General features: G+C 37.7%; 1 long non-coding RNA gene across 1 annotated transcript in view; it reads right to left on the bottom strand.

The window, feature by feature from the left end:
• Positions 1-1,061: 1,061 nt before the first annotated feature.
• The window catches only part of LOC122846500, a 35,520-nt gene continuing 10,810 nt past the window's right edge, over positions 1,062-25,771 (bottom strand). Inside the window, exons 4-6 of the long non-coding RNA XR_006373249.1 lie at positions 13,415-13,501; positions 4,817-4,895; positions 1,062-2,900 (exon numbers count right to left, since the gene is read on the bottom strand). This is a non-coding gene — a long non-coding RNA (uncharacterized LOC122846500). The remainder of the gene's footprint in view (positions 2,901-4,816; positions 4,896-13,414; positions 13,502-25,771) is intronic.

The raw sequence follows: 25,771 nt of genomic DNA, 5'->3' as shown, positions 1-25,771 counted from the left end.
CTGCCCCGATATATTTAACCTCCACATTACACCCGGGATAATGGCCTTGTAAAATTGAATTGTGAGAAAGAAGTGGAGTTGGAGAGCTCATTTAAAGAACATAAGAGGGAAGGAGAAAAAAAAAGTGAATGAGGTGCAGAAGGGTTTTTGAAGCTGCTAGGGCAGGGAGGGTTAAGAGGAGGAGTGTTAAACACTTTGGGACAAGGAGCCCCACAAGTGACAGGGACATTTGTTCTCGTCTCATTTGCATGTTAAGAGAACATCCTGATGGTTCTCTGCTGGACTGACAAGATACCTAAAAGCCCTGTAGGTTGAAAGTGGCCTCAAGGTGAGGAGCTAAGATTAGTCCGTCCTGTTGAGGTCACGCCGGGGCCTACACAGTGATGAAGATGAGCTGGGACAGCAGGAACACAAAGTGGAAAGTCAAGTCTTAATTTCATCACCTTCACTCTCCTGTCTTTACTTCAGCTGCAATTCCATTTATTGAGCTTTAGTTCCTTTGTCTTTTTTTATACATTTCACATTTTCTGCTGTCTTATAAACAACTTACCTGCACTGATGGACTGGTTGAATCACCCACTTTGCCTGAATCCCACTGAGAAGTACCGGGAAGTCGTATTCTACAAACAAACTTCAAAACAAACTGTGGTCCAACGAAGACTTTGTTCTTGTTTTGATTATTCATGAGTCTGACATTCACCGGCGTGTAAAATGTAAAGCCAAACAGGGCTTGCTGCTAAACCTGCTTCATCTCTGTGGTCGTCTGGGTGAGAGCTGTGAGTCCCTGCTAGTAGCAGAGTCGAAAAACTCACCCAGAAACAAGTAAACCTCTACAAACACTCACATGCAATTTACGATGCTGTGCAATTTCGTCAATACGTCAAGCCCAGATATTTACACTTCTCTCTGAAGAAATGGCCTCCAATTTCAGACCAAACCCTTTCTAACTGATTCAGGAGGAATATATGGGATTTTCATCATTTATTCATGAAATGATCTAACAAATTTTAAGCAGATTAACTTGTTTACTTCCAGCTAACAAAAGAAACAAGCGTGTACAGTGCAAATCCCCTTAAATGGCAAATTATTCAAAGATGTGTTATATTTCATAAAATGCATTACTTTTATAAAGGACAAACATCAAGAATTATGACAAGTTATTTATAAAAACTAAATTGAAACTACAGACAGACAGCCGTGAATTGATGTAAATCCTCATGAGATCATTGTTTCACAAGTTAGGAAAAACAAACATTGTCACAGATGCAATATTGAACTCATTTGTTATTCCATATTAGTGCACAGACTTAGTTATATAAAGAGCTGTGAACATTAGAACTTTTTACATTTGATTACTTAGCTTGGAGTCTTCGTTGCTGACCAGTACTTAAAAAAAAATCCAGAAAAATATGTGTCTCCTAAATACAGGGAATACAGAAAGATTAAAAACCAATAAATAAACCAACAGAAACATTGTCACACCAGCAGTGATATCTATTCTGAAGTGTCATTTACCAAAACTCAGACATTTCATTTTACATTCACATTTTAAAACCAGGTACAAACACTCAGACTTGTTTCACAGCTCAAGGTTGAAGCATCAATGTCTAGGTACACAAATTTCTTTCTAGAGAGTTTTTCTAAAATAATGAATTTATTTGTCCTTTCAAAAATGTTTACCAAGAACACAGTCAGTAATTAACCAGGCTTGTATGTGACAACATGAGACAGTAAAAGAAAAATGTCAAAAACAAACGAGTAGGTATGCAACGTGCATTTAAGGCTCACTGCTGTTGAGTTTAACGTTCTTACAATCAAGGGTTAAATTAAAGGTGGGGCTATGAGATGAGTGCTTTCAAATTGTTTGTTGGTTGCATACACAAAAATCCAATAAATTAAAACACTTCAAAATTATATGGGCTTATAGAATATTGGATTTGTGAATTCGTCTTTCATTTAAAAAAAAAATCTGTCAAGCAGGGCGCAGCTCTGTGCTACGGCACCGGCTAAAGTTCAGCCTTTATGTCAACTTCCTAGAGAAGCGCGGAGTAAAATGTATGTGTCAGTATTTTAATGAACTTAAATAATAACCTCAATACTTTCCCTTCCATTTAATTACAATGTTGTATACATTCCTCTGTCGTCTCATGAATCAGAAAAAGAAAAAAACATAAATATAATAGCATGAAGTGTTTCATTTTATTCATGTTACTTTTGAGCCACTCTTTGTCTAAAAAATGCACAATGATAAAAATAAAAAAAAGTTCATATCTCACTTTGTGTTATATGTTTACCATTGTGTTGGAAAGAATTTACGCCTCAGAATTTGGAGCTACTCCTTTACACACAGTTGTTTATAAATAAGCTGTCAGTGGGTTTTATTATCTGACTAATCACAGCAACATAAATTCAGTTGATCTGATCTCAGTAACATTCCTACATTGCTTTTCCCCGAGTCTCCTTTGTGTGATTTTGCAAACAGTGACCATCTTCCTCTCCGGGCTATGAGAGTGAAAACACTCTGCTTTCTAATGTTTGATGACGGGTAATTGCAGTTCGCTCCAACTGGGACAAAATATTATTCTGAAGTTTTTCTGCTCGACGCCCAGAAGGCAGCGCTCTCTGTGTATCTGTCTCTCTGACATTTGGATTCGCCTTTTAAGAAGACATTTCTCAAAACTGTTTGTTCATGTTTTCCAGACACAACAAAAATTCTTCTTTCTGAACTTCAAACAGTTCAAGGAAGTGTGCAATTTATTGATCTGTAGGATTTGTTAAACAGATGACAATAGATCAAATGATGTACTAAATTAGTCCGCAGTGTTTAGGTTTAAATCACGTGACTTTAAGGCGTTGTGTAGAAACTTGAAGTGGCAATGATGGAAAGGTGCTGGTCTCATCTGTAGAAAAAGACACAAAATGCACATTAATCACATTTGTTTACATGTCATATTTACACAATATGTGGTACAATTAAGAGAATAAATGATGGCAAAAAATAAGTTTTTGCCATCATTTCAGTATTTTTTGGGGTGTGTGACTGAGTATTAACGGCACACTGATTTTGCAGTTATTGAGGAGACATGCTCATCGTTGAATAATTCCTTTGAATCAGAGCAGCTTTCCAATTACAGCACTCTGGTGACTCGCAATGAACCTTTATCCATTCTGCAAATGGGCGTGCTATCCCTAAATAATTTCCTCTACAAAGATGGTGCCGTGCATTATGAAATATTCAGAACTCAATTTTCCGGCCCTATCAGTCTTTGGAAAGATCCATAATTACATGATAATCCGTAATGTAATTCATTTTGGGCACTTTCGGAAACTGAGTTCCAGCCGCTGCAAAAATGTTTAATGCGTGGCTGAAATTGGATAAAGTCCGCTTTGTAGTATTTTGTTGTGATTGTTTAAAGGGATTATGTTTCATAGTCCAGTTTTGCCTTGGTTTCTGACAATTACAGAGGCCTTTAGTGTCAATAGGCGATACTGAGATACTCTTGTCAGGGTGACACAGAATTAGAAAGTGCATAAAGGACCAGAGGGAAAAGATTATTGTCAAAAATTCAGAAACATCCAGTCATATGGCCGTACTGTTCAACCTATGAAGGATTTTTGTTAACAAAATAAATCTGAATTTCACCATTTTACATTGAATTCAGGTACATTATGGTTGTAAACAGCATTAGAAACATTTAAGGTGCAGAATCACATCTTATTAACCAGAAATGTGGGGTTACAGTTCAGTTATTATGAGGTGCTGCTCTGCAACAGAGGCATGTGTACAAAATATTGTCATTTCAAAGTTGAGCACGAGACGCTGATTGTGTAAGAGACGGACGGATATTTCACCAAGACCCATTTGTGAAAGCCCACAATAGCCTATAGAACACTATCAACACAAGATTTCCCATCGAATCGCCTGCCATAAAAAGTGAATGTGTGCTTTTTATCCCCTTATAGCTGGTGCGGTGTACTTGTGGAAGTTTATAACATATAATACAGTTTAGACAGCAGTATCTCACTGTAAGGTGCTCAAGAAAGTAGGCCATAAAAAACCTGTAGCCACTGGCTTTAAAACTAATAAAGTTAAATGGAGTCGCCGACATTCTTTTGCGTAGCGTTATTGGAAGTGAGGCCTGCAACCTCGTTTCTGCGGCAAAATGTGTCAAAACAGCTGTCAGTCATTGTGATGGAGCACTCAGCAAGATGATGGCAATGAAATGCCTGTTAAAATGTGAAGCTCCTGTGATAACAGTGCTAAGCTTAAAGGCCAAAGCTGTCACAGCAAAGGCGAGACGCAAGAATGAGAGCAGTAGCACTTTAGAGCAGTGTTGTCAAGCAGGTGGAATTGAAGCAAAATTACAGCAATCTCCTTTGTTTTTGGTAACGATTGGGATAAAAGACTAGATATTAGATGAATTCTTAATGTGTATATTGTGGAAAAAGGGGCTATTCCATTCATACACAGGAACTGGTGTTTCACAATTAATTTTTGTGATGGAAAAACTGTGATTAGGCTGTGCCTTTAAACAGAAATTATTGATGGACACGCAACAGAACAAAGCTGTGCAAGAATTTACACTCAAAACTATTTATTTTCCCCAGCATTAAAGGCACAAATAAGAACTTACTATATAGTAGGTTATATTCAGCCATTATAATGTCTAGGTCAGTGTGTTCTAGTGGATTATGTTTGTCATTGCTTATTTATTCCTTCAGAAACATAAAAAAAACAGTTTATTTTGACATTTTTTGCAGCTGTTTATAGGACCTACAGTATATGGGTAAATTGACACTGATACCTTTAACTTACTGGGAATTGGTGACAAATGACTTCTCAAAGGAGTATCCCATTCCACGTCAGGCACCGCTCTATAGTTTACGGACACGATCTGATTGAAAAAAATAAAAAAATAGACATGAGAAGGTGAATTTTTAACAAAACCCAGCTGTACACAGCATAAATAGATGAGGTCAACAATGAACACTGAAAAAAAGAAAAAGTAAAACATTGGTTGAGCTCAATGTCAAACTCAGTAAGTCATTTTTCCAGGCGCAATTATTTGCTTCATATCCAACACTGTACTTTTATGTAATTTTCTACAGCTGTTCTTTACTGGATTATGGTGAAACAGCATCTATGAAAAAAATAATCTATGCAACATAACAGGAGGAACTCAGTGGAGGTAAACTTTTCATGTTTTGAATGGCAGCTTTTGTCACAGTTTTTGTGCTTTTTCTCCACCACAGTGAATTACAGGCAGGGTAGGCTTGTGACACACAACACATCAGATCTCTATGCGAGGTGCTGGGTGTCCAAGCTAGTGCTGTCAGGCAAGACTTTCCCCTCCCCCTCACAAGACCAATTCCCACTTAAATTTAAATGTAATAGTTCAACTCTGTAATGAAGAGTTTGTTATAACAACTGTCCTCTGGCAGCCGCTGTTGTGCTTCAGGGTCCTGTGTTACTGTTTGTCTTTTGGTCTTTTGCTTTACACCTTTTTTCCCCCATGTTTCTCACTTTTATACATTTAAATAAAATGAACTTTAACAAATCCTGAACACAACGGAAAAGAAAATACCTTTAAATATGTGTTTACATTATTGGTTAGGACAGTGCAGTCAAAACTTGCTTTGGGTTGAAATTGTCACGACGGCTGAAACGTGAGAAAGGAGAACGAACTTAAAGGATCTGAAAACATTTTACATTACTGTAGATTGCATTTACTTTCCTTACTTGATAGAAGTTAGTTTTCATTTTCTGCTTGCCAGTAGGATAACATCCACCACAAGCTCACTTTAAGTCATCGCTTACGCATAACATATTCCGTTTTTTACTGTCTTTCTTGTGTGATGACTGTTTCCAATAACATCATTCACTTCCTTTTAGAAAATAATACTTTTTCTGCTGGGGCAATCAAGCTCTGATGCCCCTCATTTTCTCCTTGACATTTTGTGATGAATTCCCATCTGCAAAGCATTTCCAAATGCTTTGCCCAAGGAGGTGTAATTTAAACAATATCAGTCACTGTGGTGCTGCCAGAATAAGAATTATGGTCACATGAATGTCTCATCTGATGAGCAGCAGAAGACAGACTCAAATAACAAGAGCGCAATAATTCACTCACTGTTATTATCCACCTAATTATAACACAAGATTCAGCCATGTCGCTTTTCCTTCTTGGATTCAGAATAAATGAACAAATTGACCTCTTGTTAAAGTCATGTTTCAAATGTGTACATGCCTACAATTGGCGTGGTGTGTAGTTTTCTGTTTGCCACAGAGCACATCCACAAAGCTAAAACACCCATTAGAAGGTCACCCAAAGTTGTCGTGCGCAGAGTAACCACACACTAAGACATCAGTTTTCGCAGGCAAACTATTATAATTATAGTGCTATAACAAGTTTAATGAGAGCAATCAGCTCTGAATATCCGTGCCTTCAAGGAAGCAGAGGTCCAAGTCAGTCGCAGAGCGACTCCTTGGTCATTCTCCGTTCGCTTGCAGAGGGTGTTCTCTGGGTGTCAGGGTCTTGGCAGTGCTGCTCCCCAATGAATGCTACCCAGTCCGTTCCTTAGTGGGGGTCCCTAATTAGATTCTCATGTGAATTTAATGGACTCACTCCTTTTGGTCCTGCAACAGAGAGCAAAAAGCTGCAACATCTGGAGGGAGAAGACCCTCCTCATGCAAAGTGGGTCTATCTTCATCTATCTCTCCATCTATCTGTCCGTCCGTCCGTCTATTTAGCTGATTTTTACAGGGTGGGATTGCATGTACTTGAAATTAATAGTTTAAAGATCATTAAGTTGTTTCATTGGATTCTCGGGAGGGATCAAGTTTTTAAAAATATGTTTTTTAATAAAACCTAACAATTCAAGTTCTGAACTAGCAACTTACTTCCTTAATAAAACACAAAAACATAGTTGTGGGTGTTGGATTTCATATAGCACCACAAAAATATATCTGACTTCTATATGATCACCGTTTCTAAAAACACACTTTGCTCCTGTTACACAGACTTATTGCAAAGAGATATTTTTTGCAATGTATAAAGATTATTATTTCTCCAGCTGCATGTTTTTTTGCAGTGATAAATCTTGTAAATTTACAACAAAACAGGCTCAGTCTTTTTTTTTTTTTTCCCACATCTGGAGATGGGTTTTCAGGAAAAGTTATTTGCAAACAGCTTTCAGTGCAAGATTTGCAGGTCAACAGAACTAAAGAGGGTAACCGGAAGCATCATCACTGACAATGCTGCACCTGACTTGTTCATTTGAAAATTTGTTTACCAGGATACATAATCTTAAATTTTATGTACATATATATATATATATATATATATATATATATATATATATATATATATATATATATATATATATATATATTTATTTTGCACATACTGATCACTCCTTCTGAGACAACATGAAATCATCATGGTTGTGGATGGAAAAGAGGCTGTTTAACTCAATCCCATTTCTGTCTTCTAAACCTCTCAGTGCTGTTCTAATGAGCACAGACATCTGGACCCATCTCACAATACGAGGCTGTGATGAATATGACCCCCGTGGTCAGGCCCTGCCCTAAACCCCACCAGGGCACATAAAGCAGTAGCGCAGGCCTGTTAAAACACTGAGCTGGAACATAAATCGGTCCGAGCGCTTCTTAACTGTCCAATTTGCATGGCCCTTACACAAAGAGGCTAACGATGTTTTACAAGACAAACATGAAGAAACACGAACACGGCGCCATGCGTGCAGGTAGGTTGATAGGGTTGAACCTGTTTGTTTTACGGGGACATTTCACAGTTTGGATCTGTTAAAGACGCTTGACGGGACTCGTACACGAAATGGTAAACAAAAGTTGTGGTAGACAGAGCAGTCTGCAGGAAAGATGGAGGCTCTGAGAGGAAAGAATTTGAAAGTTAGAGAGAGAGAGAAAGAGAGAGAGAAAAGAGGAAACGGAGCAGAAGCAAGACTGCCGATGGGAAAAGGGAAGATGAAGAGGGTGCTGAGAATGGAGTCTGGGTAGTTTTATCTAGTGGGCAGGCTGACGGTGGCGGCGGGATCTGTCTCTGTTAGCAAGAACAGAGACCTGTTATTAAAGCCATTTATCACTGGCTGAATATTCTCCCTTTAATAGGCGCTGTCGTTAATTACCCAACTTTGTCAAGACAGAGTGTCAAGGGCTCTCTGTTTTCTCAGACAGGCTCACACAGGCACTCTGATGCATACTGAAGCTTGACCATGTCATCAGGCCAGGGGACTCATTTTTATAAGTGAAGGGGGCAAAATGAGGAATCCGTACAGGCACACATCAGAGAAGGTTTTTTATACTTTTCAAGACATGATAAAATAATGCAGTCCTCAACAAAAGAGTTTAAATTATCTAATAAAGAACTGAAATACGCAACTCTGCTAAATGGACAATAGGAAAGTCATATTATTAGTATTTTATTTTATTTTCCTAGGGTTCTATTGTGTTTTTTTTCTGTTTTTTGGATTTGTTTAACTTTATTTTTACTGTAGTTTATATATAAACACTATATTCATCTAACCTAATGGAGGGACAATCCAAAATTATATCAGAGGATAATGTCATGATTTTCCATCATCTCAGTGTTATATAGCATTGTAAAATGCTATATAAACATGCAGAAGTCAGAATAATTAATGCTTGACTACATTTTATACTAGACATTATGATTTGAAGCCAATATTACAAGACTGTGAGCAATTTTATTTTACAGAAATTAAGGTTTTTGGGAATTTCTTTAAGACAAAGTTGAGGTTAATGTAAAATACTTAATTAAAGTCTTAGCTTTTAGATGCAGGAAAAAAAAAAAAAACCTACACAGCATTTTCCAGTTCAACAATGACAAACAGACTGCTCTTTACAAGAACCAGGGAACTTTAATTTATATTCAGTTGATTGTATCAGCTGCTAAAAGAAAAGTGTGTGGGTGGAAAATGTCTCCTCATTCCTAATTAGACACTTTTGTTCTCCTTTTATAATTAGCCACTTAACTAGCAATAGAGCTGTGGCTGTAAAACATTTACAAGGATACTCGACAGGACACGCCAGCACCTTTTGTTTAGCAATTAGTTTCTCTTTGAGAGGAACAATGCACAACATCTGCTGGTCTCGCAGAGCTCAGTGAAAGAGGGAGGCAAACAGAGGCAGCAGTACAGATTATGCCGCAAGGACTGTGAAGTTTATAGTCTGGAGAAGATGATCTGGAAATGGAAAAAAACCCCAGCTCTGATGGATATAATGATAATAGAGTAAGAGAGGAATGTGTAATAGGGACTTGTTTTCCACATCTCATTGATTAAAAATTGGCGTGGCGTAAGCGTAGATTCCCATGTGAACAATGCAGCAGAGTTTTAGCGCGTGTCCCAGTATGGCTTCTTTTAGTACCCAGTCATTTACATTGTAGTTATGCAAAGACAGAAGCAATGATAGGCAGAATGTCCATTGATCCCTTTGGCCTGATTAGCTCACCAATGTGCAGTCAAGGCGAACCAATCAGACGCATTGGTCATGGATTACTTTTTAACGCTTCAACAGGCAATATTATGATTTTTATTTTTTTTTTACATCCAACTTACATGCCAGCTTTCTTCTGGGAACATTTGGGAATTTGTTTCCTATGTCTCAAAGAATCAACGACTGCAATGTCTGGACTTACTTTTAAACTTTTGAAAACATTGGTCACGCCGTCATAACTTCAATAAAATTCTTTATTTCTTAAAATTTTCTCTGAACTGTTTTACTGCAGCTTATTTTGGATTTGCAAGATTTATTTCATTTTCTGCTTGTTTTACCGTTTGTCCAGAAGAGGTTGCTGTGTTCACTGCAATTTACAGGAAGTGAATGTTGAGGTCTGACTCTTATTTCGACTTATATTTATTAAATAAATGAAGTAAGTTTGAAGTGGAAGCTCAATTTATATCTTTTCATTGCAAGCACATAAAATCTCCAAATAACTATGAATTGGACAATCACATAACATTTCCATGGCTTATATTAAATTCATCATTGCTGTTTTTTTGGGTCCTGCGCAGAAACTGTACTTCTAGTAAAGAATTGGTATACGGTAATAATAATATAATTATGCTAATGTTTTTATTAATACTGTTCACTGTGCAATTTTTCCTCATTGAATACCTGCTAATTGATTATAGATGTAGTGTTCCTCATTGACAGTAGGGGGCAGAATCCATTCATTGATTTGAGTGCCATTATGTGGAAGCCATGTAATTGTGTTGTGAGGCCTATTAACACACACTTACACTCGTCTTTGGAGAGCAATGTTTAGCCTGTTGACTTAAATGTGTTTATCTTGTTTCAAAGAACAGAACTGACTGCACAATGTGTGACTTTTTAGAGAGATCTGAAGAAGAGAAAGCTCTTCAAAGTGAAATTTCTGTCTGCCCATTTGCACCAAAATCAAAAAAAAAAAAAAAAAAAGATAAAAAAACAACAACAAAAAAAACAAATCCTGTGAGGGAGTCTGAACAGCTGTTAGAGGTATGAGCTTCTCTCTGATACCTGCGTTCCCGTGATGCTGGAGATCAAACGCTTTGCTTAGCACAACATCCATTCCTGTCTGTCACACCCTCAGGCTAAACATCAGTAGTGTGCCTTAAAGCTTGCAAATGTTCTCATGACAAAGTTAAAATGTCTCGATTAATATCTGACAACTCGGCTTTTCTTCCCCTCCTCCACACCGGTTCATATGTCTGCTTTGGCTGCTAATCCATCTGGTGATTTCTGCTGGATTCGTCCATCGCTACGGTTTTCCCGTGTTAAGACGGTGAAAAGACTCGGCCAGTGATGAAATCTTGGGATCTTGAGAGTTTCTTGCGTTTGCTGTGATGCAGAATGTTAGAAATGTAAGTGTAAATCACTTTTCATTCCGATTCTATTTTGCTGTCGACAAAGTTATTTGAAACTTTGTTACGTTCCAAAGTTCCACCACAAGAGTCATTTACATGAACTGTTGAATAATTGACAACCACAGAAAGGATAATGGCAAAATGCTGAGCAACCTCGATGGTGTCCTCTTATGCCATGAACTCCCATCAGTCCTGTTTCTCCATCTTGACGCTTAATGTCTCATCCATCCATCAACTTTTAACCAGACCTCGTGGAAGATGGCGAGTGACTTAAAAGCCCGGCAAGTCAGACCTAATTAGCCAACGCCTAATCAGACCAACCTTAGCGCAAGGACACTAAGTGGATTGTAGGGAGCAGTTAAGATCTTCTCTGCTGTTGACCTGGTAAGAAAATAAATTAAAAAAAAAAGATACTAAGACCTTTGAGCAGATGAGAAAACTGAATATGATAGGGTCACATCTAGCAGCAAATATAAATAAATAAATAAACAACATCTGCAAAAAAAAGCCAAATGACCTGCTTCTAACTAGACCTACACCTATGCGATAAAAGAACATCCATTTTTCAATTACTCTTCTGTTTTTTTCCTGTAATAATAATGGTTTCTTTCAGAGGAAAGGTACACAGCCATAGGTTATACATTTTAATAAATTTAAGTTTATTAAAACTCACTGGTGGGAGCTAAAGGCACAATTAACATAGAAGGTAAAGGTTAGATGTAACACAACTGTGAACTGTGTGGTTTTACTCGATTGGTTCAGCTGTTACTTTGCAAACTGGGAAACTTTGTTTTGTGTAAATCAAAGCAAAGAAATATCACATATGGGGTTCCTCAAGGCTTCATTCATGAGCCACTTTTATTTAATGTCAATTTATTATGTCTAACTCACAATTTCTACCACAGAAACTACATACTATATTGATGCTACTAACACAAAGCTCTATAAATGGGTCACAACATAACCATAGTCCTCTACAGTCACTGAGTCAGTGTGTCCACGATCTCTATCAGCAGATCAGGAAGAATTTTGTTCAGCTTAATGATGAAAAGGTTTTGTTTTGGTCCCAAAAAGGTAAGGTTAGAGGTGAGGATTCAACTAGACTAAATGGGGCTAAAAATTGCACAGCATGCTAGAAACCGGCTGTTATAGACAACAAACTCAATACGTGTTATAAGCATAAATACGTTTCATCCAATCTGTTATTTTCAGTTTCACTCATTTTAATAACCTTTCTGGTGGTATTGCAAATCTCTGTTTACACAGATTTCATTTATTTATTATTGTAAATTGTCTGTTGTCCTAATGCGTAAATAAACATGCACTTTATGAGCATTTACTATTTCTGATAATTGCACAGTATTTCAGTACTATAATATTGTCCTTATTGTATGGTATCCATCCATCCATCCATCCATCCATCCATCCATCCATCCATCCATCCATCCATCCATCCATCCATCCATCCATCCATCCATCCATCCATCCATCCATCCATCCATCCATCCATCCATCCATCCATCCATCCATCCATCCATCCATCCATCCATCCATCCATCCATCCATCCATCCATCCATCCATCCATCCATCCATCCATCCATCCATCTGTTCACCCTTGTCCCTAATGGGGTTGGGAAGGTTGCTGGTGCCAATCTCCAGGCGGGGTTCACCCTGGACAGGTCCCCAGTCTGTCGCATATTGTATGTTATATTATTCTTAATTTTGTTTTTTTATAAATTTATCATACTTCTTTTCATCTTCATGTCTCGAAGCATCTGAATTTCCCAAGAATAGAATAGAATAGAATAGAATTGAAACAATACTTTTATTCTATTCTATGTGCAGAAACTCTTTCAATTCAGGACTGAAAACATAGTTTTTATTCCCATGAAGCTAAACAACTATAACACCATTTGTATCATGTCTTCTTTTTAGATTTACATTTATAATTTTATCAAAGTTTCTTTCTTTTAATGTGGTGCTTAATTTTTTTCATTCTTTTAATGTTTCTTTTCTTGAACATTATTTTTTACTTACATTCCATGTAGCAAAAATAGATCATAGTCCTTTCTTGTTGGTTTTTGCTGCGTAGAAACTATTCTCACGTGAAGACACTGGGTTGGACTACTAGTTACTGAGAAAATGTTTTTCTGCAAACCTGAGACGGCAGGACTCCAGACGGCAGGGACAAGACAGGAGGAGACAGAGCAGCAGAGCAGCCGTGCAGCAACGTCTCTTCATTCTGTGAGTCACTAAAATATTGAGTAGCTTTTGTTTTGCCTAGTTAAACATGCACTGATGTGACACAAACTGTGAACAAAGCCATTTCACACGCACGGGAATCCTCTTTTTGTATAATTTATGATGCGGCGACGAGTTCACCGATGCCTCACAGTTTGTTCTCAACATAAAACATCCAGTAAATGCCTACTTTAAAAACATTTACCTCAGCAAATATAGCAACGAAAAAAATATACTAATGACTGCAAACATTTAAACAAAAATTACCTGCTTCATCTCACTGAGGTGGCTTTCTTCTTCAGAGTAAAAGATGGCTTTGTTGTTTAGCTGGCTTCTTTTTTTGTGACACTCACTCTGTGAACAAAGAATTGATTGGATGAGTTCAAAAAAAGATGACTTCATTTATAACTTTTTTTTTTTTGCATCTGTAGCAGGGTTTCTTGCTGAAAAGAGGCATCATAAGCATAACTTGAACCTCACTGAAGCAAGTTCAGATTTTTTTTTTTTCTCCCATCATACAGGTCAGTCTTTGGTTCCCACTGGACGATTTACCAGTCCCAGAATGCAGTTTGGCCGTATTTAGAACCAAAACTACTTCAAATAACCTGCCTTCATGACAGAAGGTTTAAAACTTTAAACTATCCACAGATGCATTGTTTATATCTCTAGAAACCTCTGAACTGAAGCATAAATATTAAACAAGCAAACAAAAACAACAAAAAAATGAAAGAGTCAATTTTACTGTCAAATTTACAAATCATAAACTACCTGATAATAGAAGGCACTGAAATTGATTACCACTTTAAAAGATAATGAACATTTTTAAAGCTTAACTTACAAACCAAATTCTTATTATTTTTTTGAAGATTCAGAGAATAAGTCTGCGTGTCTCAAACCTAAAGAGCAAAATTCAACTACTTTACTATCCAAACCCAAAAGCCACTGAGACTGCAACTCAGCAAAGATACAGTGATCATCTTGTAGCATGAAATCCTATTCATTGAGATCCAAACAATCTCAGTTGTGAGCATGAATTATATATCTCTCTGGAGATTTGCTCTCTGTGCTTTTCCCCTTTTGTTCCCTTTGTCTTAAACTCTTCTAAATATTTTAGCTGCGATGTTTCTCTCATAACAACGCAATAGCAGACAATTAAACTAATGAAAGTTAACACAATCAGTCAGCAGGAGATGTTTTAAATGATCTACTTCAAAGACTCGTGAGAATGACTAAGCATACCAACTGAAGAAAGCAACTTTATTCTTCTGTTACTTGCTCTTAGTGTGCTAAATCAGGGTTTTCTATTTGTGTGACTGCATGTGTAAATGCACACTTCTTTTCCTGGTCTATTTGAAAAATAATTCATCTAGAAGAGTCAATACCTGGAATAATCTATAAGATGTTCAGGGCGAACTGCTCCAAGTCACTCCTGATGAATAAATTATTTCATACTCAACACGACAAACTAAATTTCTGCTGACATTCAACAAATACGCTTTCACAAGATGTGGAGGCATGCTTCGGCAAACCAACCTGCAAGTGTGTATCCTGTGTGTGTGTGGGTGTGTGTGTGTGTGTTTACGTGGGCGGTCTCTGTGTGTGAGTCTGTCTCAGATAAAACAAACCGTACATACAACAGCCCAGGGACACTCCAACCATAATTGCGCAGGGTGGCATTTTAGAAACACTCACACAACAGGGGTCAATTTCTCTCCAGGTCACTGAGAATGACATCATCAAACTACTATTAACTCTGCAAACAATCCTAGTCCTGCTACAGCTGTACTGACATTGGATTCCTACAAAACAAACAGCCGTCCCCAGGCTTTGCCCTCAATCTAAAACCATAACCTCCGAGTGAATGACAGAAAAGTCTCCATCTAGGTGGGCCGGAGTGGAGGTGAGGACGGGAGAACTGAAAATGACAAGGCACACAAATTCTTCAAAACCACTCCCCTCCCCAGCTCACCTCCAGACTTCCTTCCTCAATTGTAAAAGACATCCAGTTTTCTTCTCAGCTTGAATCGCAACAGACACGAAGAAGAGTAAAACATAAAGAGCAAAGATTGACTCCTTACTGCTAAGTTGAGTCTTTTCAGACGGATTGTCTTATATGATTAACCTGCTGCAGAGACTTTTTTTTGTCTCCACCCTGAGTTGACCTGTTAGAAACGTCTTTGTAGTAACACGCAGGCCTGACTGTGGCCGGGTCAGCGCAGTAGGCCGAGGCGTGCGCTTGACATACGGGCATCAGGAATTCGTCCAGATGCAGGGCACTGTTTTTCTCTTATAATGGCTTCAACTCCTGACGGTAAATAATTAATGCGCTCTATCCAACACAAAGTGGATGCCATGCAGAAAACACTACATAGCTCGCCATCTCACTGGCCACTTCCCATTGATAGGAGCAATGCACATGATGGTGCTTGTGTTGCTCTGCTTTTACGTGACCTAGCGTTGCGTGCTCCTATTGTTTCAAGCAAAGGCAGCAAAGAACTGAAGTATATTTGCAGGCTAGGGTAAAGGGTAAAGGTTTTTAATTTTCCTTAAATACTGAACAAGAAGCTTTTACATGTCGATTGTCGGTAATCATCCCAAGAAGACGGCTGTTTTTGACGGTTCTGCGTTAAAATGATTTTAAGCATAGACATTATTGACAGGTCCTGTTCGTACAGACATACTGTGTGATATAACCTTTGTTGAGGCCAAAATGTTAACGAAAAGGGCGAAAAAAATTGATCATAATAGGACGAAGCTACTGTTAACGATTCATCGAGCCTGTGTTGGTTTTCTGTCCTGTTTTTACAAGAAACAGTCTTATTTGGCACGGAGGTGCAATAAAAGCACAAAAGCGTATCGGAGGTTATGGCAGGAGCAGTCACATGATCAATAATGTCCCGACCCTCCTCTCCTTGCCCCCTCCGCCGCTCTTCTTCCTTTCTCTCCTCACCACCTTTCCTCCCAATCAATTACCTTCCCCAAGTAAATAGATCTGTCCCAATGCTCACTGCTCCCAGCTGGAACCTGATATTCCTTCTCTTCTCTTCATCGCCCCAGCCAAGTCACAGAGCGAAACCAGATATCTGACAGAGCGCTGCTGCAAACTCTCCTCCAGAATGTATTGAAGTGCAAAGGCTAAAAAAAGCCCAATGACATCATCTTTGTATTCTTTAGTATTATGTTTACTTTGCTCTGACCTCTGAGAGAGCCACAGATGGGCAGCTTTTATGAGGAAATTAGTATTAAAGCTCCACAAAAACTTTAATAAAATAATTCATGTTTGTCACCTTTATCTTATTTGTTTAATAGGTCGTTATTTCTTTTATGCTGCTCCAAATAAGGTAATGTCAACATTAGAAGTGTTCAGAAAATCAATTTTAAATGATCAGACTACAGTTTTTATGTTTTTAATGTGTGTCCCTATTAAAAAAAAGCAGACACAGAACCGCAACGTCACATGAGGTGGGATGAGATTCCCACAGTTTTAAAACACCACATTTTCGAGGAAATTGTAGTCATAATAACTAAAATAAAATCAAGCAGTTGATTTAAAAATAAAAAGTGACAACTATTCTTATGCTTCTAAAATACTGATTATTAGTTACAATAATGCTATTAAAAATGTTTTATATTATTTGTGCTTTCATAAATAGGCTTAAGCAAAGATTAGCCTGCTACTAAATGTAGTAGTTACCAAGTTCAAATACCAATTTATTGAATACTTCAGCTTTTTGTTTACTTAGCAGAGAGCTGTGTGAATTTTAAATATCTGGAGTAGCTTTTTAAAGAAAAAAATGAGTTTTTAGGCTTCATCCATTTAACTGATATTACTTGAAAAAAAATCTAAATACTTGATTGTTTGAGAGGTAATACAGTCAAGGCCATTCAGATAAACTAAGAGAACATCTACTCTTTTATTTAGACAGTCAGTCTGCCCAGAAAAGATTGTACATCTGTTCCACTTATATATTTATATATAAAAAAATGTCTGTCTTCTTTTGTAAGATTAACAAGTGTGAGGGCCCATCTGCACTGCATTTATTGTTTTTAATTTATACTGTACACAGTTGAAACCAGGTATCTACACACACTGTATAAAACCTTTTTCTCCTTCTGTCAAATTTATTTTCATAATTCCAGTTTACAGAATTAAATGGAAAATACAACCAGTGACTCCTCATCTCGGGGGTAAAGAACCAGTATCCTTCTTGAACTGTATGATGTTGGACATTTCAATGCCATTTATACCTGCATATAACTGCTTGATGAGAAACATGATACTGTCAGTGAACTGTAAGTTATAGATCAGCGTGAAACAGACATGAAAAGTGTGAAAATTATCTTCAAGATATTTTGGCTAATTGCTTTTCAAGACCAATTCTTCCCATAATGTCACACAATGAAGCAGTGTGCTTTAGGTTTTGCCTCTTGCCTCTGCATAAGTTAGAATTTGTGAATCAATCAATTACAAGTTTCAAAAGCAATGTTATCATCATTTCGACTTTTGAATGTTTTTAAATGCCTGGTAATGTTGGGTTAACTTGTACAAATGTGTTTGCAAACTACGTAGTTTATTCCTTATTTTTCAGAAAGTGATAAAAACGTGAAGACTTGTTACGCAGCATGCAAATATCTGGTTTCAGATTTATAATATGTTAGGAGTTGGGATATTTAGATGAACTAATTTTTTTAATTCAAACAAAGCTGCATTTCACAAATGAAAATACTCCAGATGAAGCCCATCCCCCGTCATCTTGCTCGTATAATATACAAGGTGTCTACAACAGGAATCCCCAGGAGTTCTTGAAAATGAATTTGTTCATTCCACGAGCAGCACAGCGCGAGAGTGGAGATGCAGGCAGAGCCAATCTATATCTCCTGTGACCCTCAGCAACATGTCGTTATACTTGCTAATCAGATTTAGAGACAACAAGTGAAAAGGATGGCCTCTCCGGGCCGTTTGCTTTCGCAAATGGATCTGCTTAATATGGGAGATTAATAGACTACTATCTCATCTTCCCTGTGATTGAAGCTATGATCTGGTTACTGAGAAACATGATGGATGCTGAGGTGGAGGTATGCGTTAACTCTTTCAAGGCAGAAGGCAACGCAGCCTCACACAACTTTGTTAAAAGGCAATGCAGAGCAGCAATAATGATGATGTCTGCAGGGCTGTTGAGTTATTAGCATCAATGTGTGAAATTGATTTTTTTTTTTTCCAGTTCCCAGATGTGTCAAATTACAATATGAACTAATTCTGTATGGTTGCTGGGAAGTAATTATGCCTGCCTTGGGTGTTTTGTGTGAGATGCTTGCCTCAGTTGAAGGTATTCAATTAGCATATTTCTACAAGGTGGGCTTCTGTGCAGAGATCAATAATAAAAATCTCTATGATCTTTAGAATCTAATCAGTTAAAGGGACAGTACCTATTTTCTGAAGTGGGGATCTGTAAAGCTATGAGAAGGACATCTCTGCAGACACTGGTCAGAATTACCTCAGAATAAAGAAACAAACAAACAATTTTCATATCTTGTTATGTATAAAAAAACCCCAAAACAAAATAAAAATAAGTTGTATCAGTTTGCCTGAACAGGTTTCTATTAATTATTGTTCTACATTACTTTTGCATCAGATAGTTAAGTTACTCTCCTGAGTAAAACTTAAGATAGTTTACGTTTCAGTATACGTTACAAAAGGTATACAGACTTCGATATATATAAAAAGTGATAAGTGATTCAGTAAAGAGCTGCTATAAACCTTATATACTGAAACAGTTTTCAAAATGTCACATAACCTGCTTTGGTCATGGTCCTGCTTCAAACAGCTGATAGTTTTAGTCTTCAGTAGGAACTTCTTTTGTTCCTCTAAACTCTGTCCCAGGTAAGAGAGTGACTGCTAATGGCAATTTTACAGAGCAGCTTTGTCTTAATAACAGATTCCCAGGAAATCTCAATCTTTTAGCATTTCATATTAGAGGAAAGTTACAAATATCTTCAGTTAGGCTGTCATTTCTCAAAAACTGCTATAATCAAAAATATTTGTAAATTACATTAACTAATAAATGCACGCACAGTAGTATTATCAAAAAGTCAATTCTTGTCTCTCATCTAATTCAATAAATGTAATTGCTGTTGTATTTATTTCTACTAATTTCAACAATTATGTCTTACAGCCAATGAAACCCAACAATATATTATTTCAAACCAACAAAAAAAAAAGAGGAATTTCAACCCATTGTACTGAAATTGTGAAATTGTATCTCTATGTACTGTGCAGTGTATGCATCCAATATTGGGTCAAGGCCCTTTTTGCACTGCATTTATTGGTATGTCACATAGATGTCATAGTTTTTTCTTCCACTTAACTTTCCATTGACATTCTTGGTATAGCACTTGAGTAGTAATGGCTTTGTGGCTTAATGTTCTTGAAGAGGAGATGACTGTCTGTCAGCAAATCGGTCAAGTAAGCAATTTTCTCCATGACTGCATGCACCATAAAGTTGCCAAACCATGCTATCTGTGTTTTAAAGGTGTTTTAATAAGAATTATTCTTATGTATGTAATATTTACTTTTTCTGAGAAACTGAATTTTGGATATTTATTAACTGTAAGCCAGGATAATCCAAATTTGTAGAAATAAAGGCTGTAAATATGCCACTATGTGTAAGGAATTGATGTGAATTGCTGAAATTAATTAACTCTGATTATGTTGTAATTGACTGAGCCGTACCTTTAAAGACCAGTATTTCATCTTGCTGCTTAGCATATTTTCCCTCCAATAGTTCCCGATATTTGAAACTGGATTTTGTTAACACTGCACAGCTGTCAAGTTTGCCCTTTTTATACAGTTGTGTCCATTTTTTTTTTGTCTTATATCAGATAACATGCAGATTTTAGAGTCAGTTCAGGTGCCTCTGTGCAACTAAGATGCAAATATGAGAAAGATAACCAGAAAATATGGCCTCATCAAATCAAAGGCAAAGGTAACATATTCAAATGACTTGCAACAGCAAAAAACAACCACAGGTGTAAAGTGGAAAATGAAAATAAGACAGAGCTTAGGGTACAACGAGGCGTGCCTATTTTAAAACAGAAAAAAGCTTGACGTTACCAGCACACTCTCTTATTTCAGCTATATATTCTAGTGTTTTTCCTTCCAGGGTGTTGCTCCATCTGTGTGGAAATCACACAGAAAAACTGTCAACCCCAATAGGGCCTGTTTAGTTGATGCAGAACCATGATGGCTGATGCCTTGAAGGCAAACTAATTATCAGGTACTTAACAGTCCGAACCTGTGATGCGCGCTCTGCGAATGAATTGGATGCATAAAACCGATTTCTTCATGTACTTTTCTCTATCACGTTCTTCCATTATTTCTCTCGTGTGTTATTGCTGTCATTATTATCATTATTATTATTATTATTATTATTTTTTTTTTATCTCTTTATGTGTCTCGTTTTCATTGCTTTTCCAATATGATACTCTTCTGTTTCTCCTCCTTTTTCTTTCAGGGAACCAGCTGGGAAACTGGCCCTGGGATACAAGCAAGAAGCATGCAACCATATGTTAGATATTTCCAAGGAAGGTGTTTGTGAGCGCGTTTGAAAGAGAAACAAGGGGAGGAGTGAGTACTTGCTGAACTGCACTACAGTGTAATAGTTAAGTAGGACATTTATCTGGCAGTGGTTTGTCTTCCCCTGTTGTGCTTGGATGTGAGCAACACTGAGAATTTCTGTTGCCTTCAAACACAGGCACACACACACACACACACACACGCGTGCGCACGCCCACGCACGCACACTGCAAAATGCACAGGCAGACCGCTGAGAGCGACTTGTTAGAGACACTGACACAGTTGCTCATTAGACAGTTTCTTCTTGGATTGGGGCCAAATATCTGCAGGTCACAACTCATTGAAGTAACAGGCAATGTAAATCACTGACGCATGGAAGTGCTGAAAAGCAACACAAGACTGTTTCATCATTATTTACCATATTTATGTCACATTTTGCTTATGACTGTAAAGAAACGGAATACAAAGTGTTAGCGTTCATACTAAGAGCTGCCATGAGATCAATGTTTTCTTTTCCTTCACCGCAGCAGAGCTGCTCTTAGATTGTACAGTACAAGTCAAGTCACGTCTGTTTGTATAGCACATTTCAGCATAAAGGCAGTTCAAAGTGCTTTACACGGCAAAAATGTAACGCAAAAACCAATAATGAAACAAGCAATACCATCATCAAAATCATCAAGAATAGTCATCATAAAAACTTGATTAATCGATGTTCCAGTTGTTTTTAATCAAAGGCAACGTTAAACAGATGTGTTTTTAGTTTTGATTTAAAGAAACTCAGTGTTTCAGTTTTCTGGACGTTTGCTCCGGGCAAGTGGGGAATAAAAAGAGGAATTCTGCTTCTACTTAAGTCTCCAACACCGTCATTTATTGAGAGACTGACTCCACTGGGGCCTTCAAGAGGGTTGTGGGGTTTTCTGCTAGGTGCTAAGAACCTTTTTAAGAAAAAGAGAAAATTATATGAAATAGATCTACAAATTAAGTTGCTTTTCACTACTGAGAAAGTCTTGATGATGAAGACGGATGGAAATTTCCCATTTACCGTGAAAGCTGAGAGTTTTTATTCTGTATTCAATATTTCAAAATTGTAATATCTCAATAACTGAATAAGGCCTGCTGCATAATAATTTAGGCCTGTACTGTCATATTTGATAAAATGGTTGAAGTTATATAGAAAATCCGCCCAAATTGGGAACAATGAGCCTCAAAGTAAATCTGCCACACATTTACTTTTCTGAACTTGCCTGGGAAAGGTCCCAGCTTAGCAGTGTTTGTTAAATGTTATAGAAATATGGCCAAATTGAAGAAGTGTAATAGCCAATACTTGAGTCATTGTGAATGTCAGGGTTGAATTTGTTCAACAGACACTAAATATATTTGTTGCGTTCCTATAAGGCAACACAAGAATTAGTCTATGTGGAGATCATGTTCTCTAACGACCAGGAAACTCCAAAAGGTTCACACCTGCTCTCTCCTTCTCAACAAGCAATAACTGTTTGGGAAACTGGAATATTTTTGTGAACATTAGGACATGCCACGCAATCCTTTGTCACTCCTGCCGTGCACATGCGTACCCTCCCCTAAGGGTAAGACTGAAGGTCCAGCCTCCATTTCTCATTAACCCACTGGCTGGATAAATCAAAGAGCAGGGCAAGACAGGAGACCCTCAGCCTTGGCCATTCAGATAACAAGAGCACCCTACACCATTCATAGCCTACAGCCCAGTGATATATGGATCTGTGGAGGCTAATAGCAAAGTATTGACAGGGAAATGGTGTGCTTATCCTGCTCCTGCATGCTGGGGAGAGGTCCCCAAAGCAGATGGGATACACATCAGGGAGAGGGAGAGAGGAGGAGGAGGGTGAGTGGATGAGATAGAACTGTACTGGGACAAATTAGGTCCTTTATTGCTTTATTTCAGCTAATTTGTTCCTTAGTTTGAGTACAGAAAATAGTTTCCTCTTGTTTATGTGACTGGTAAGGAACTGGTCATTCCTGCAAATGAGTATCTACTAACAGCCAACAGTTCACAGCTACATCATAAGGTATTGAAATAGTCTGTGGCAGCAGACAGCGTTGTGAATATTTGTAGGGTACACACACACCTAGGATCTGACCTTTCACTCACATTTTACTGCTTTCTCAAAGGCCCTTCAAAATATCCTGACTAAACTTTTATATTTAGCTACAACAACCTCTCGCCCTATGCCAAAGGTGTCTAGAAACTCCAACATTTAAATGTCTTATGACCCAGATGAGTTACGCTTGAAGAGTTTTGTCTGAAGATCTGCAAATATGGCAAGGATAAGTTGTTTTTTTTTCTTCAATATTTGCATATTTACTTCTTCTAACATTTAGTTTAAGGAATTTGCCACTTTACAAGTTTAGCAAATCAGTTCAAAATAATCTATGATTAGTTAACTTTAATTAATTATCAATGTGCTAAACTTGAAACACAATTTCATCTACATCATGGATACTTTGTGTACATGTAGGTCTGTCCCCCATTTTCAAAAATACTGGTATGAAATTATTTCTTGTAAAGCCTGAAAAAGCTCAGACACCCACAGAGAAACTAAAAAAAAACAAAACAAAAAAACAAAGACTGATCTACTGGTCACATTGAGTTGTTATATACAATTTTTGTATTTTTATATTTTATAATAGTTTATATCTTTTGTGTATCTTTTTGGGGGGAATTGCATGCTTTGTTATTTATGGCAAGTCTTGTGTGAGTTTCTCACAAAGTTTTAGTTTTACTTTTCTTTCCTATCATTCAGTTCATCCTCCAAAGTGAGGAGCCACTGGACATCCCAGTACTAGGGAGCGGAGCACTGCTTATTAATATAACATCGAATTATTTAATGAATTACGAAACTGAATATTTATGTAAAATTTTAATGAAGTTTTTGAAAGCGAGGTGGTTTACTGTGGAATGTGCTTATAGATAAGTATAAAGATCACAATAGCCATGTTGCCCAATATTTGCAGAAATTTGAAGTCTAACTGCATTCAAATTTAGAAGCTTATTGCTACACGGTCTGTACTTCTTTCACACAGGTACAGTACATTCCTCATGCCAGCACACAGAGCTACAGGAGTACAAAACACACAACAAAACACAAATAATACGTTTCTCTAATAGGAGCCAATAGATCACGATATATCCCACCTCCCTGTGGTGGAGTCTTTAATGCTGGAGTCAGTAGGTTATCGCTGTGGGCGCTGCACCTCCTTCCCTTATGTGCCAGCTTTATCAAGTACAAGCAATTCTTCTTGTAATGTGGTTGTGGATGCAGAAGATGGGCCCTAATGACCACACTTCATCACCAGCCTCAGAGAGGATGTAGGGAGAAACTTGCAGCTTCTGATGTCAGGTAAAGATGTGACCAATGTGATGTTATTACACCAACAGGCATGATTTGGTTAAAGCCCAGCTTGAGCCATACCTGAAGTAGTATAGGGTTATCATTGGATTAGAAACAGCCAAAACATTACAAACAGGAACTTCCATAAAAGCTGCAGTGGCCAGTCAGTAAAACAGAAAGAGAGAAAGAAAAAAGAGAGAAAGAATGAAAAAGAGAGAAAGAAGGAACCTAGTTATTACTATCTTTTTATTTCTGTAGTTCACAGAAATAAAAGAGAAAGCAATAAAGAGACTTCCTGTACACTGTGTCGTAAAATTTTAACTTTTTTTTTGCAGTTTGTCAGATAACTACCTCCAACCTCTGTATATTTTATTGGTTGTTTTATGTTACAGACTGGCACTAAATAAGCATAGTGAAATCAAAGAATAATTATAGGCTATTTTACCTTTTTTTTTTTGTTACAAATGAAAACCTGAAAAGGGCATTGAGCATGTTGTAACCGTCCCTTTTACCTTGAGGCTCCTAAATTACATTCAGTACAATTAACTGCATTTAGAAGCCACACAATAACTAAACAGAATTCACCTGTGTGTGATCTAATCCCAGTAAAATCTGTTCTCTGACGTCTCTTAGGGAACGCCAAGGAACAAACAGCATTATGAAGACCAGTGAACACAACCGAGAAAGTGATTGAACATAACTGAACAATTGTGGCTTGGTGCAAATGATAAACCTTTTTTTTTTTTTTTTTTTTTTCACCAGGGGGTCTTTTGTGGGCTCTAGTGTCCCTTATTTGAAAGTAAGCTGACAGGAAGGGGGAAGACATGCGGCAAACGTTGGCCGGGTCCGGGAATCAAACCCGCGACCGCCGCGTCGAGGACTGAAGGCCTCCAAATGTGGGTCGCGCTGTCCCCTATGCCACCACAGCACGCCCACAAATGGTAAACCTGCCAAGACATGGCTGTCCACCTAAACGGGCAAGTCAGACAAAGAGACATGCAGCTAAGATGTCCATAGTAACCTTAGAGGAGCTGCAGTGATCCACAGCTCAGGTGGGAGAGTCTATTGACAGGTCAAATACTATTCATGCACTATACAACCAGACCTTTATAGAGTGGTGGCATAAAGCCATATGAAGCCCCCCCAAAAATTATATCAGAGCCACTCTGGTGTTCTGGCAAGATGAGACCACAGTAAAACTTTTTGACCTACATGAGAATGTTACCTGTAGTACAATACCTTACACTGTACTTCACTCTGAGCACACTATCCTTTTGGTAAAGCGTAGTGGTGTTGGTGGTATCATGTGTGGAAACTGATTTGTTTTTGCAGAGAAAGGGAAGCTGGTTAGAGTTCATAGGAAGACAGATGCCATTACATGCAGGACAATCAAAGAAGAAACCAAGTTAGAGACTATGCTCTAAACTTTCTGACAACGGTAAATTTAAAGAGTTTAGATGAAAAATTGGATTAAAATGGCCTAGTCAAAGCTTAAGTCTAAATTAAATTTTATGGCAAGGCTTCAAACGTATTTTCACAGATGCTCTTCCTTTGAATTTGAGCCAGCTTGCACAAAGAAAAAGCAAACATTTTGATCTCTAGATGTGCTAATCTGGTAGAAATATGCCCCAAACAACTTGGAGCTGTAAATGCTTCCCTCCGGGGGAGTAAATACAAGCACAC

This window comes from Gambusia affinis, linkage group LG02, assembly GCF_019740435.1.
Source record: "Gambusia affinis linkage group LG02, SWU_Gaff_1.0, whole genome shotgun sequence".
NCBI lineage: Eukaryota > Metazoa > Chordata > Actinopteri > Cyprinodontiformes > Poeciliidae > Gambusia > Gambusia affinis.
Note: the sequence above shows the minus strand (reverse complement) of the source record. Positions and strands in the feature narration are given on the sequence as shown.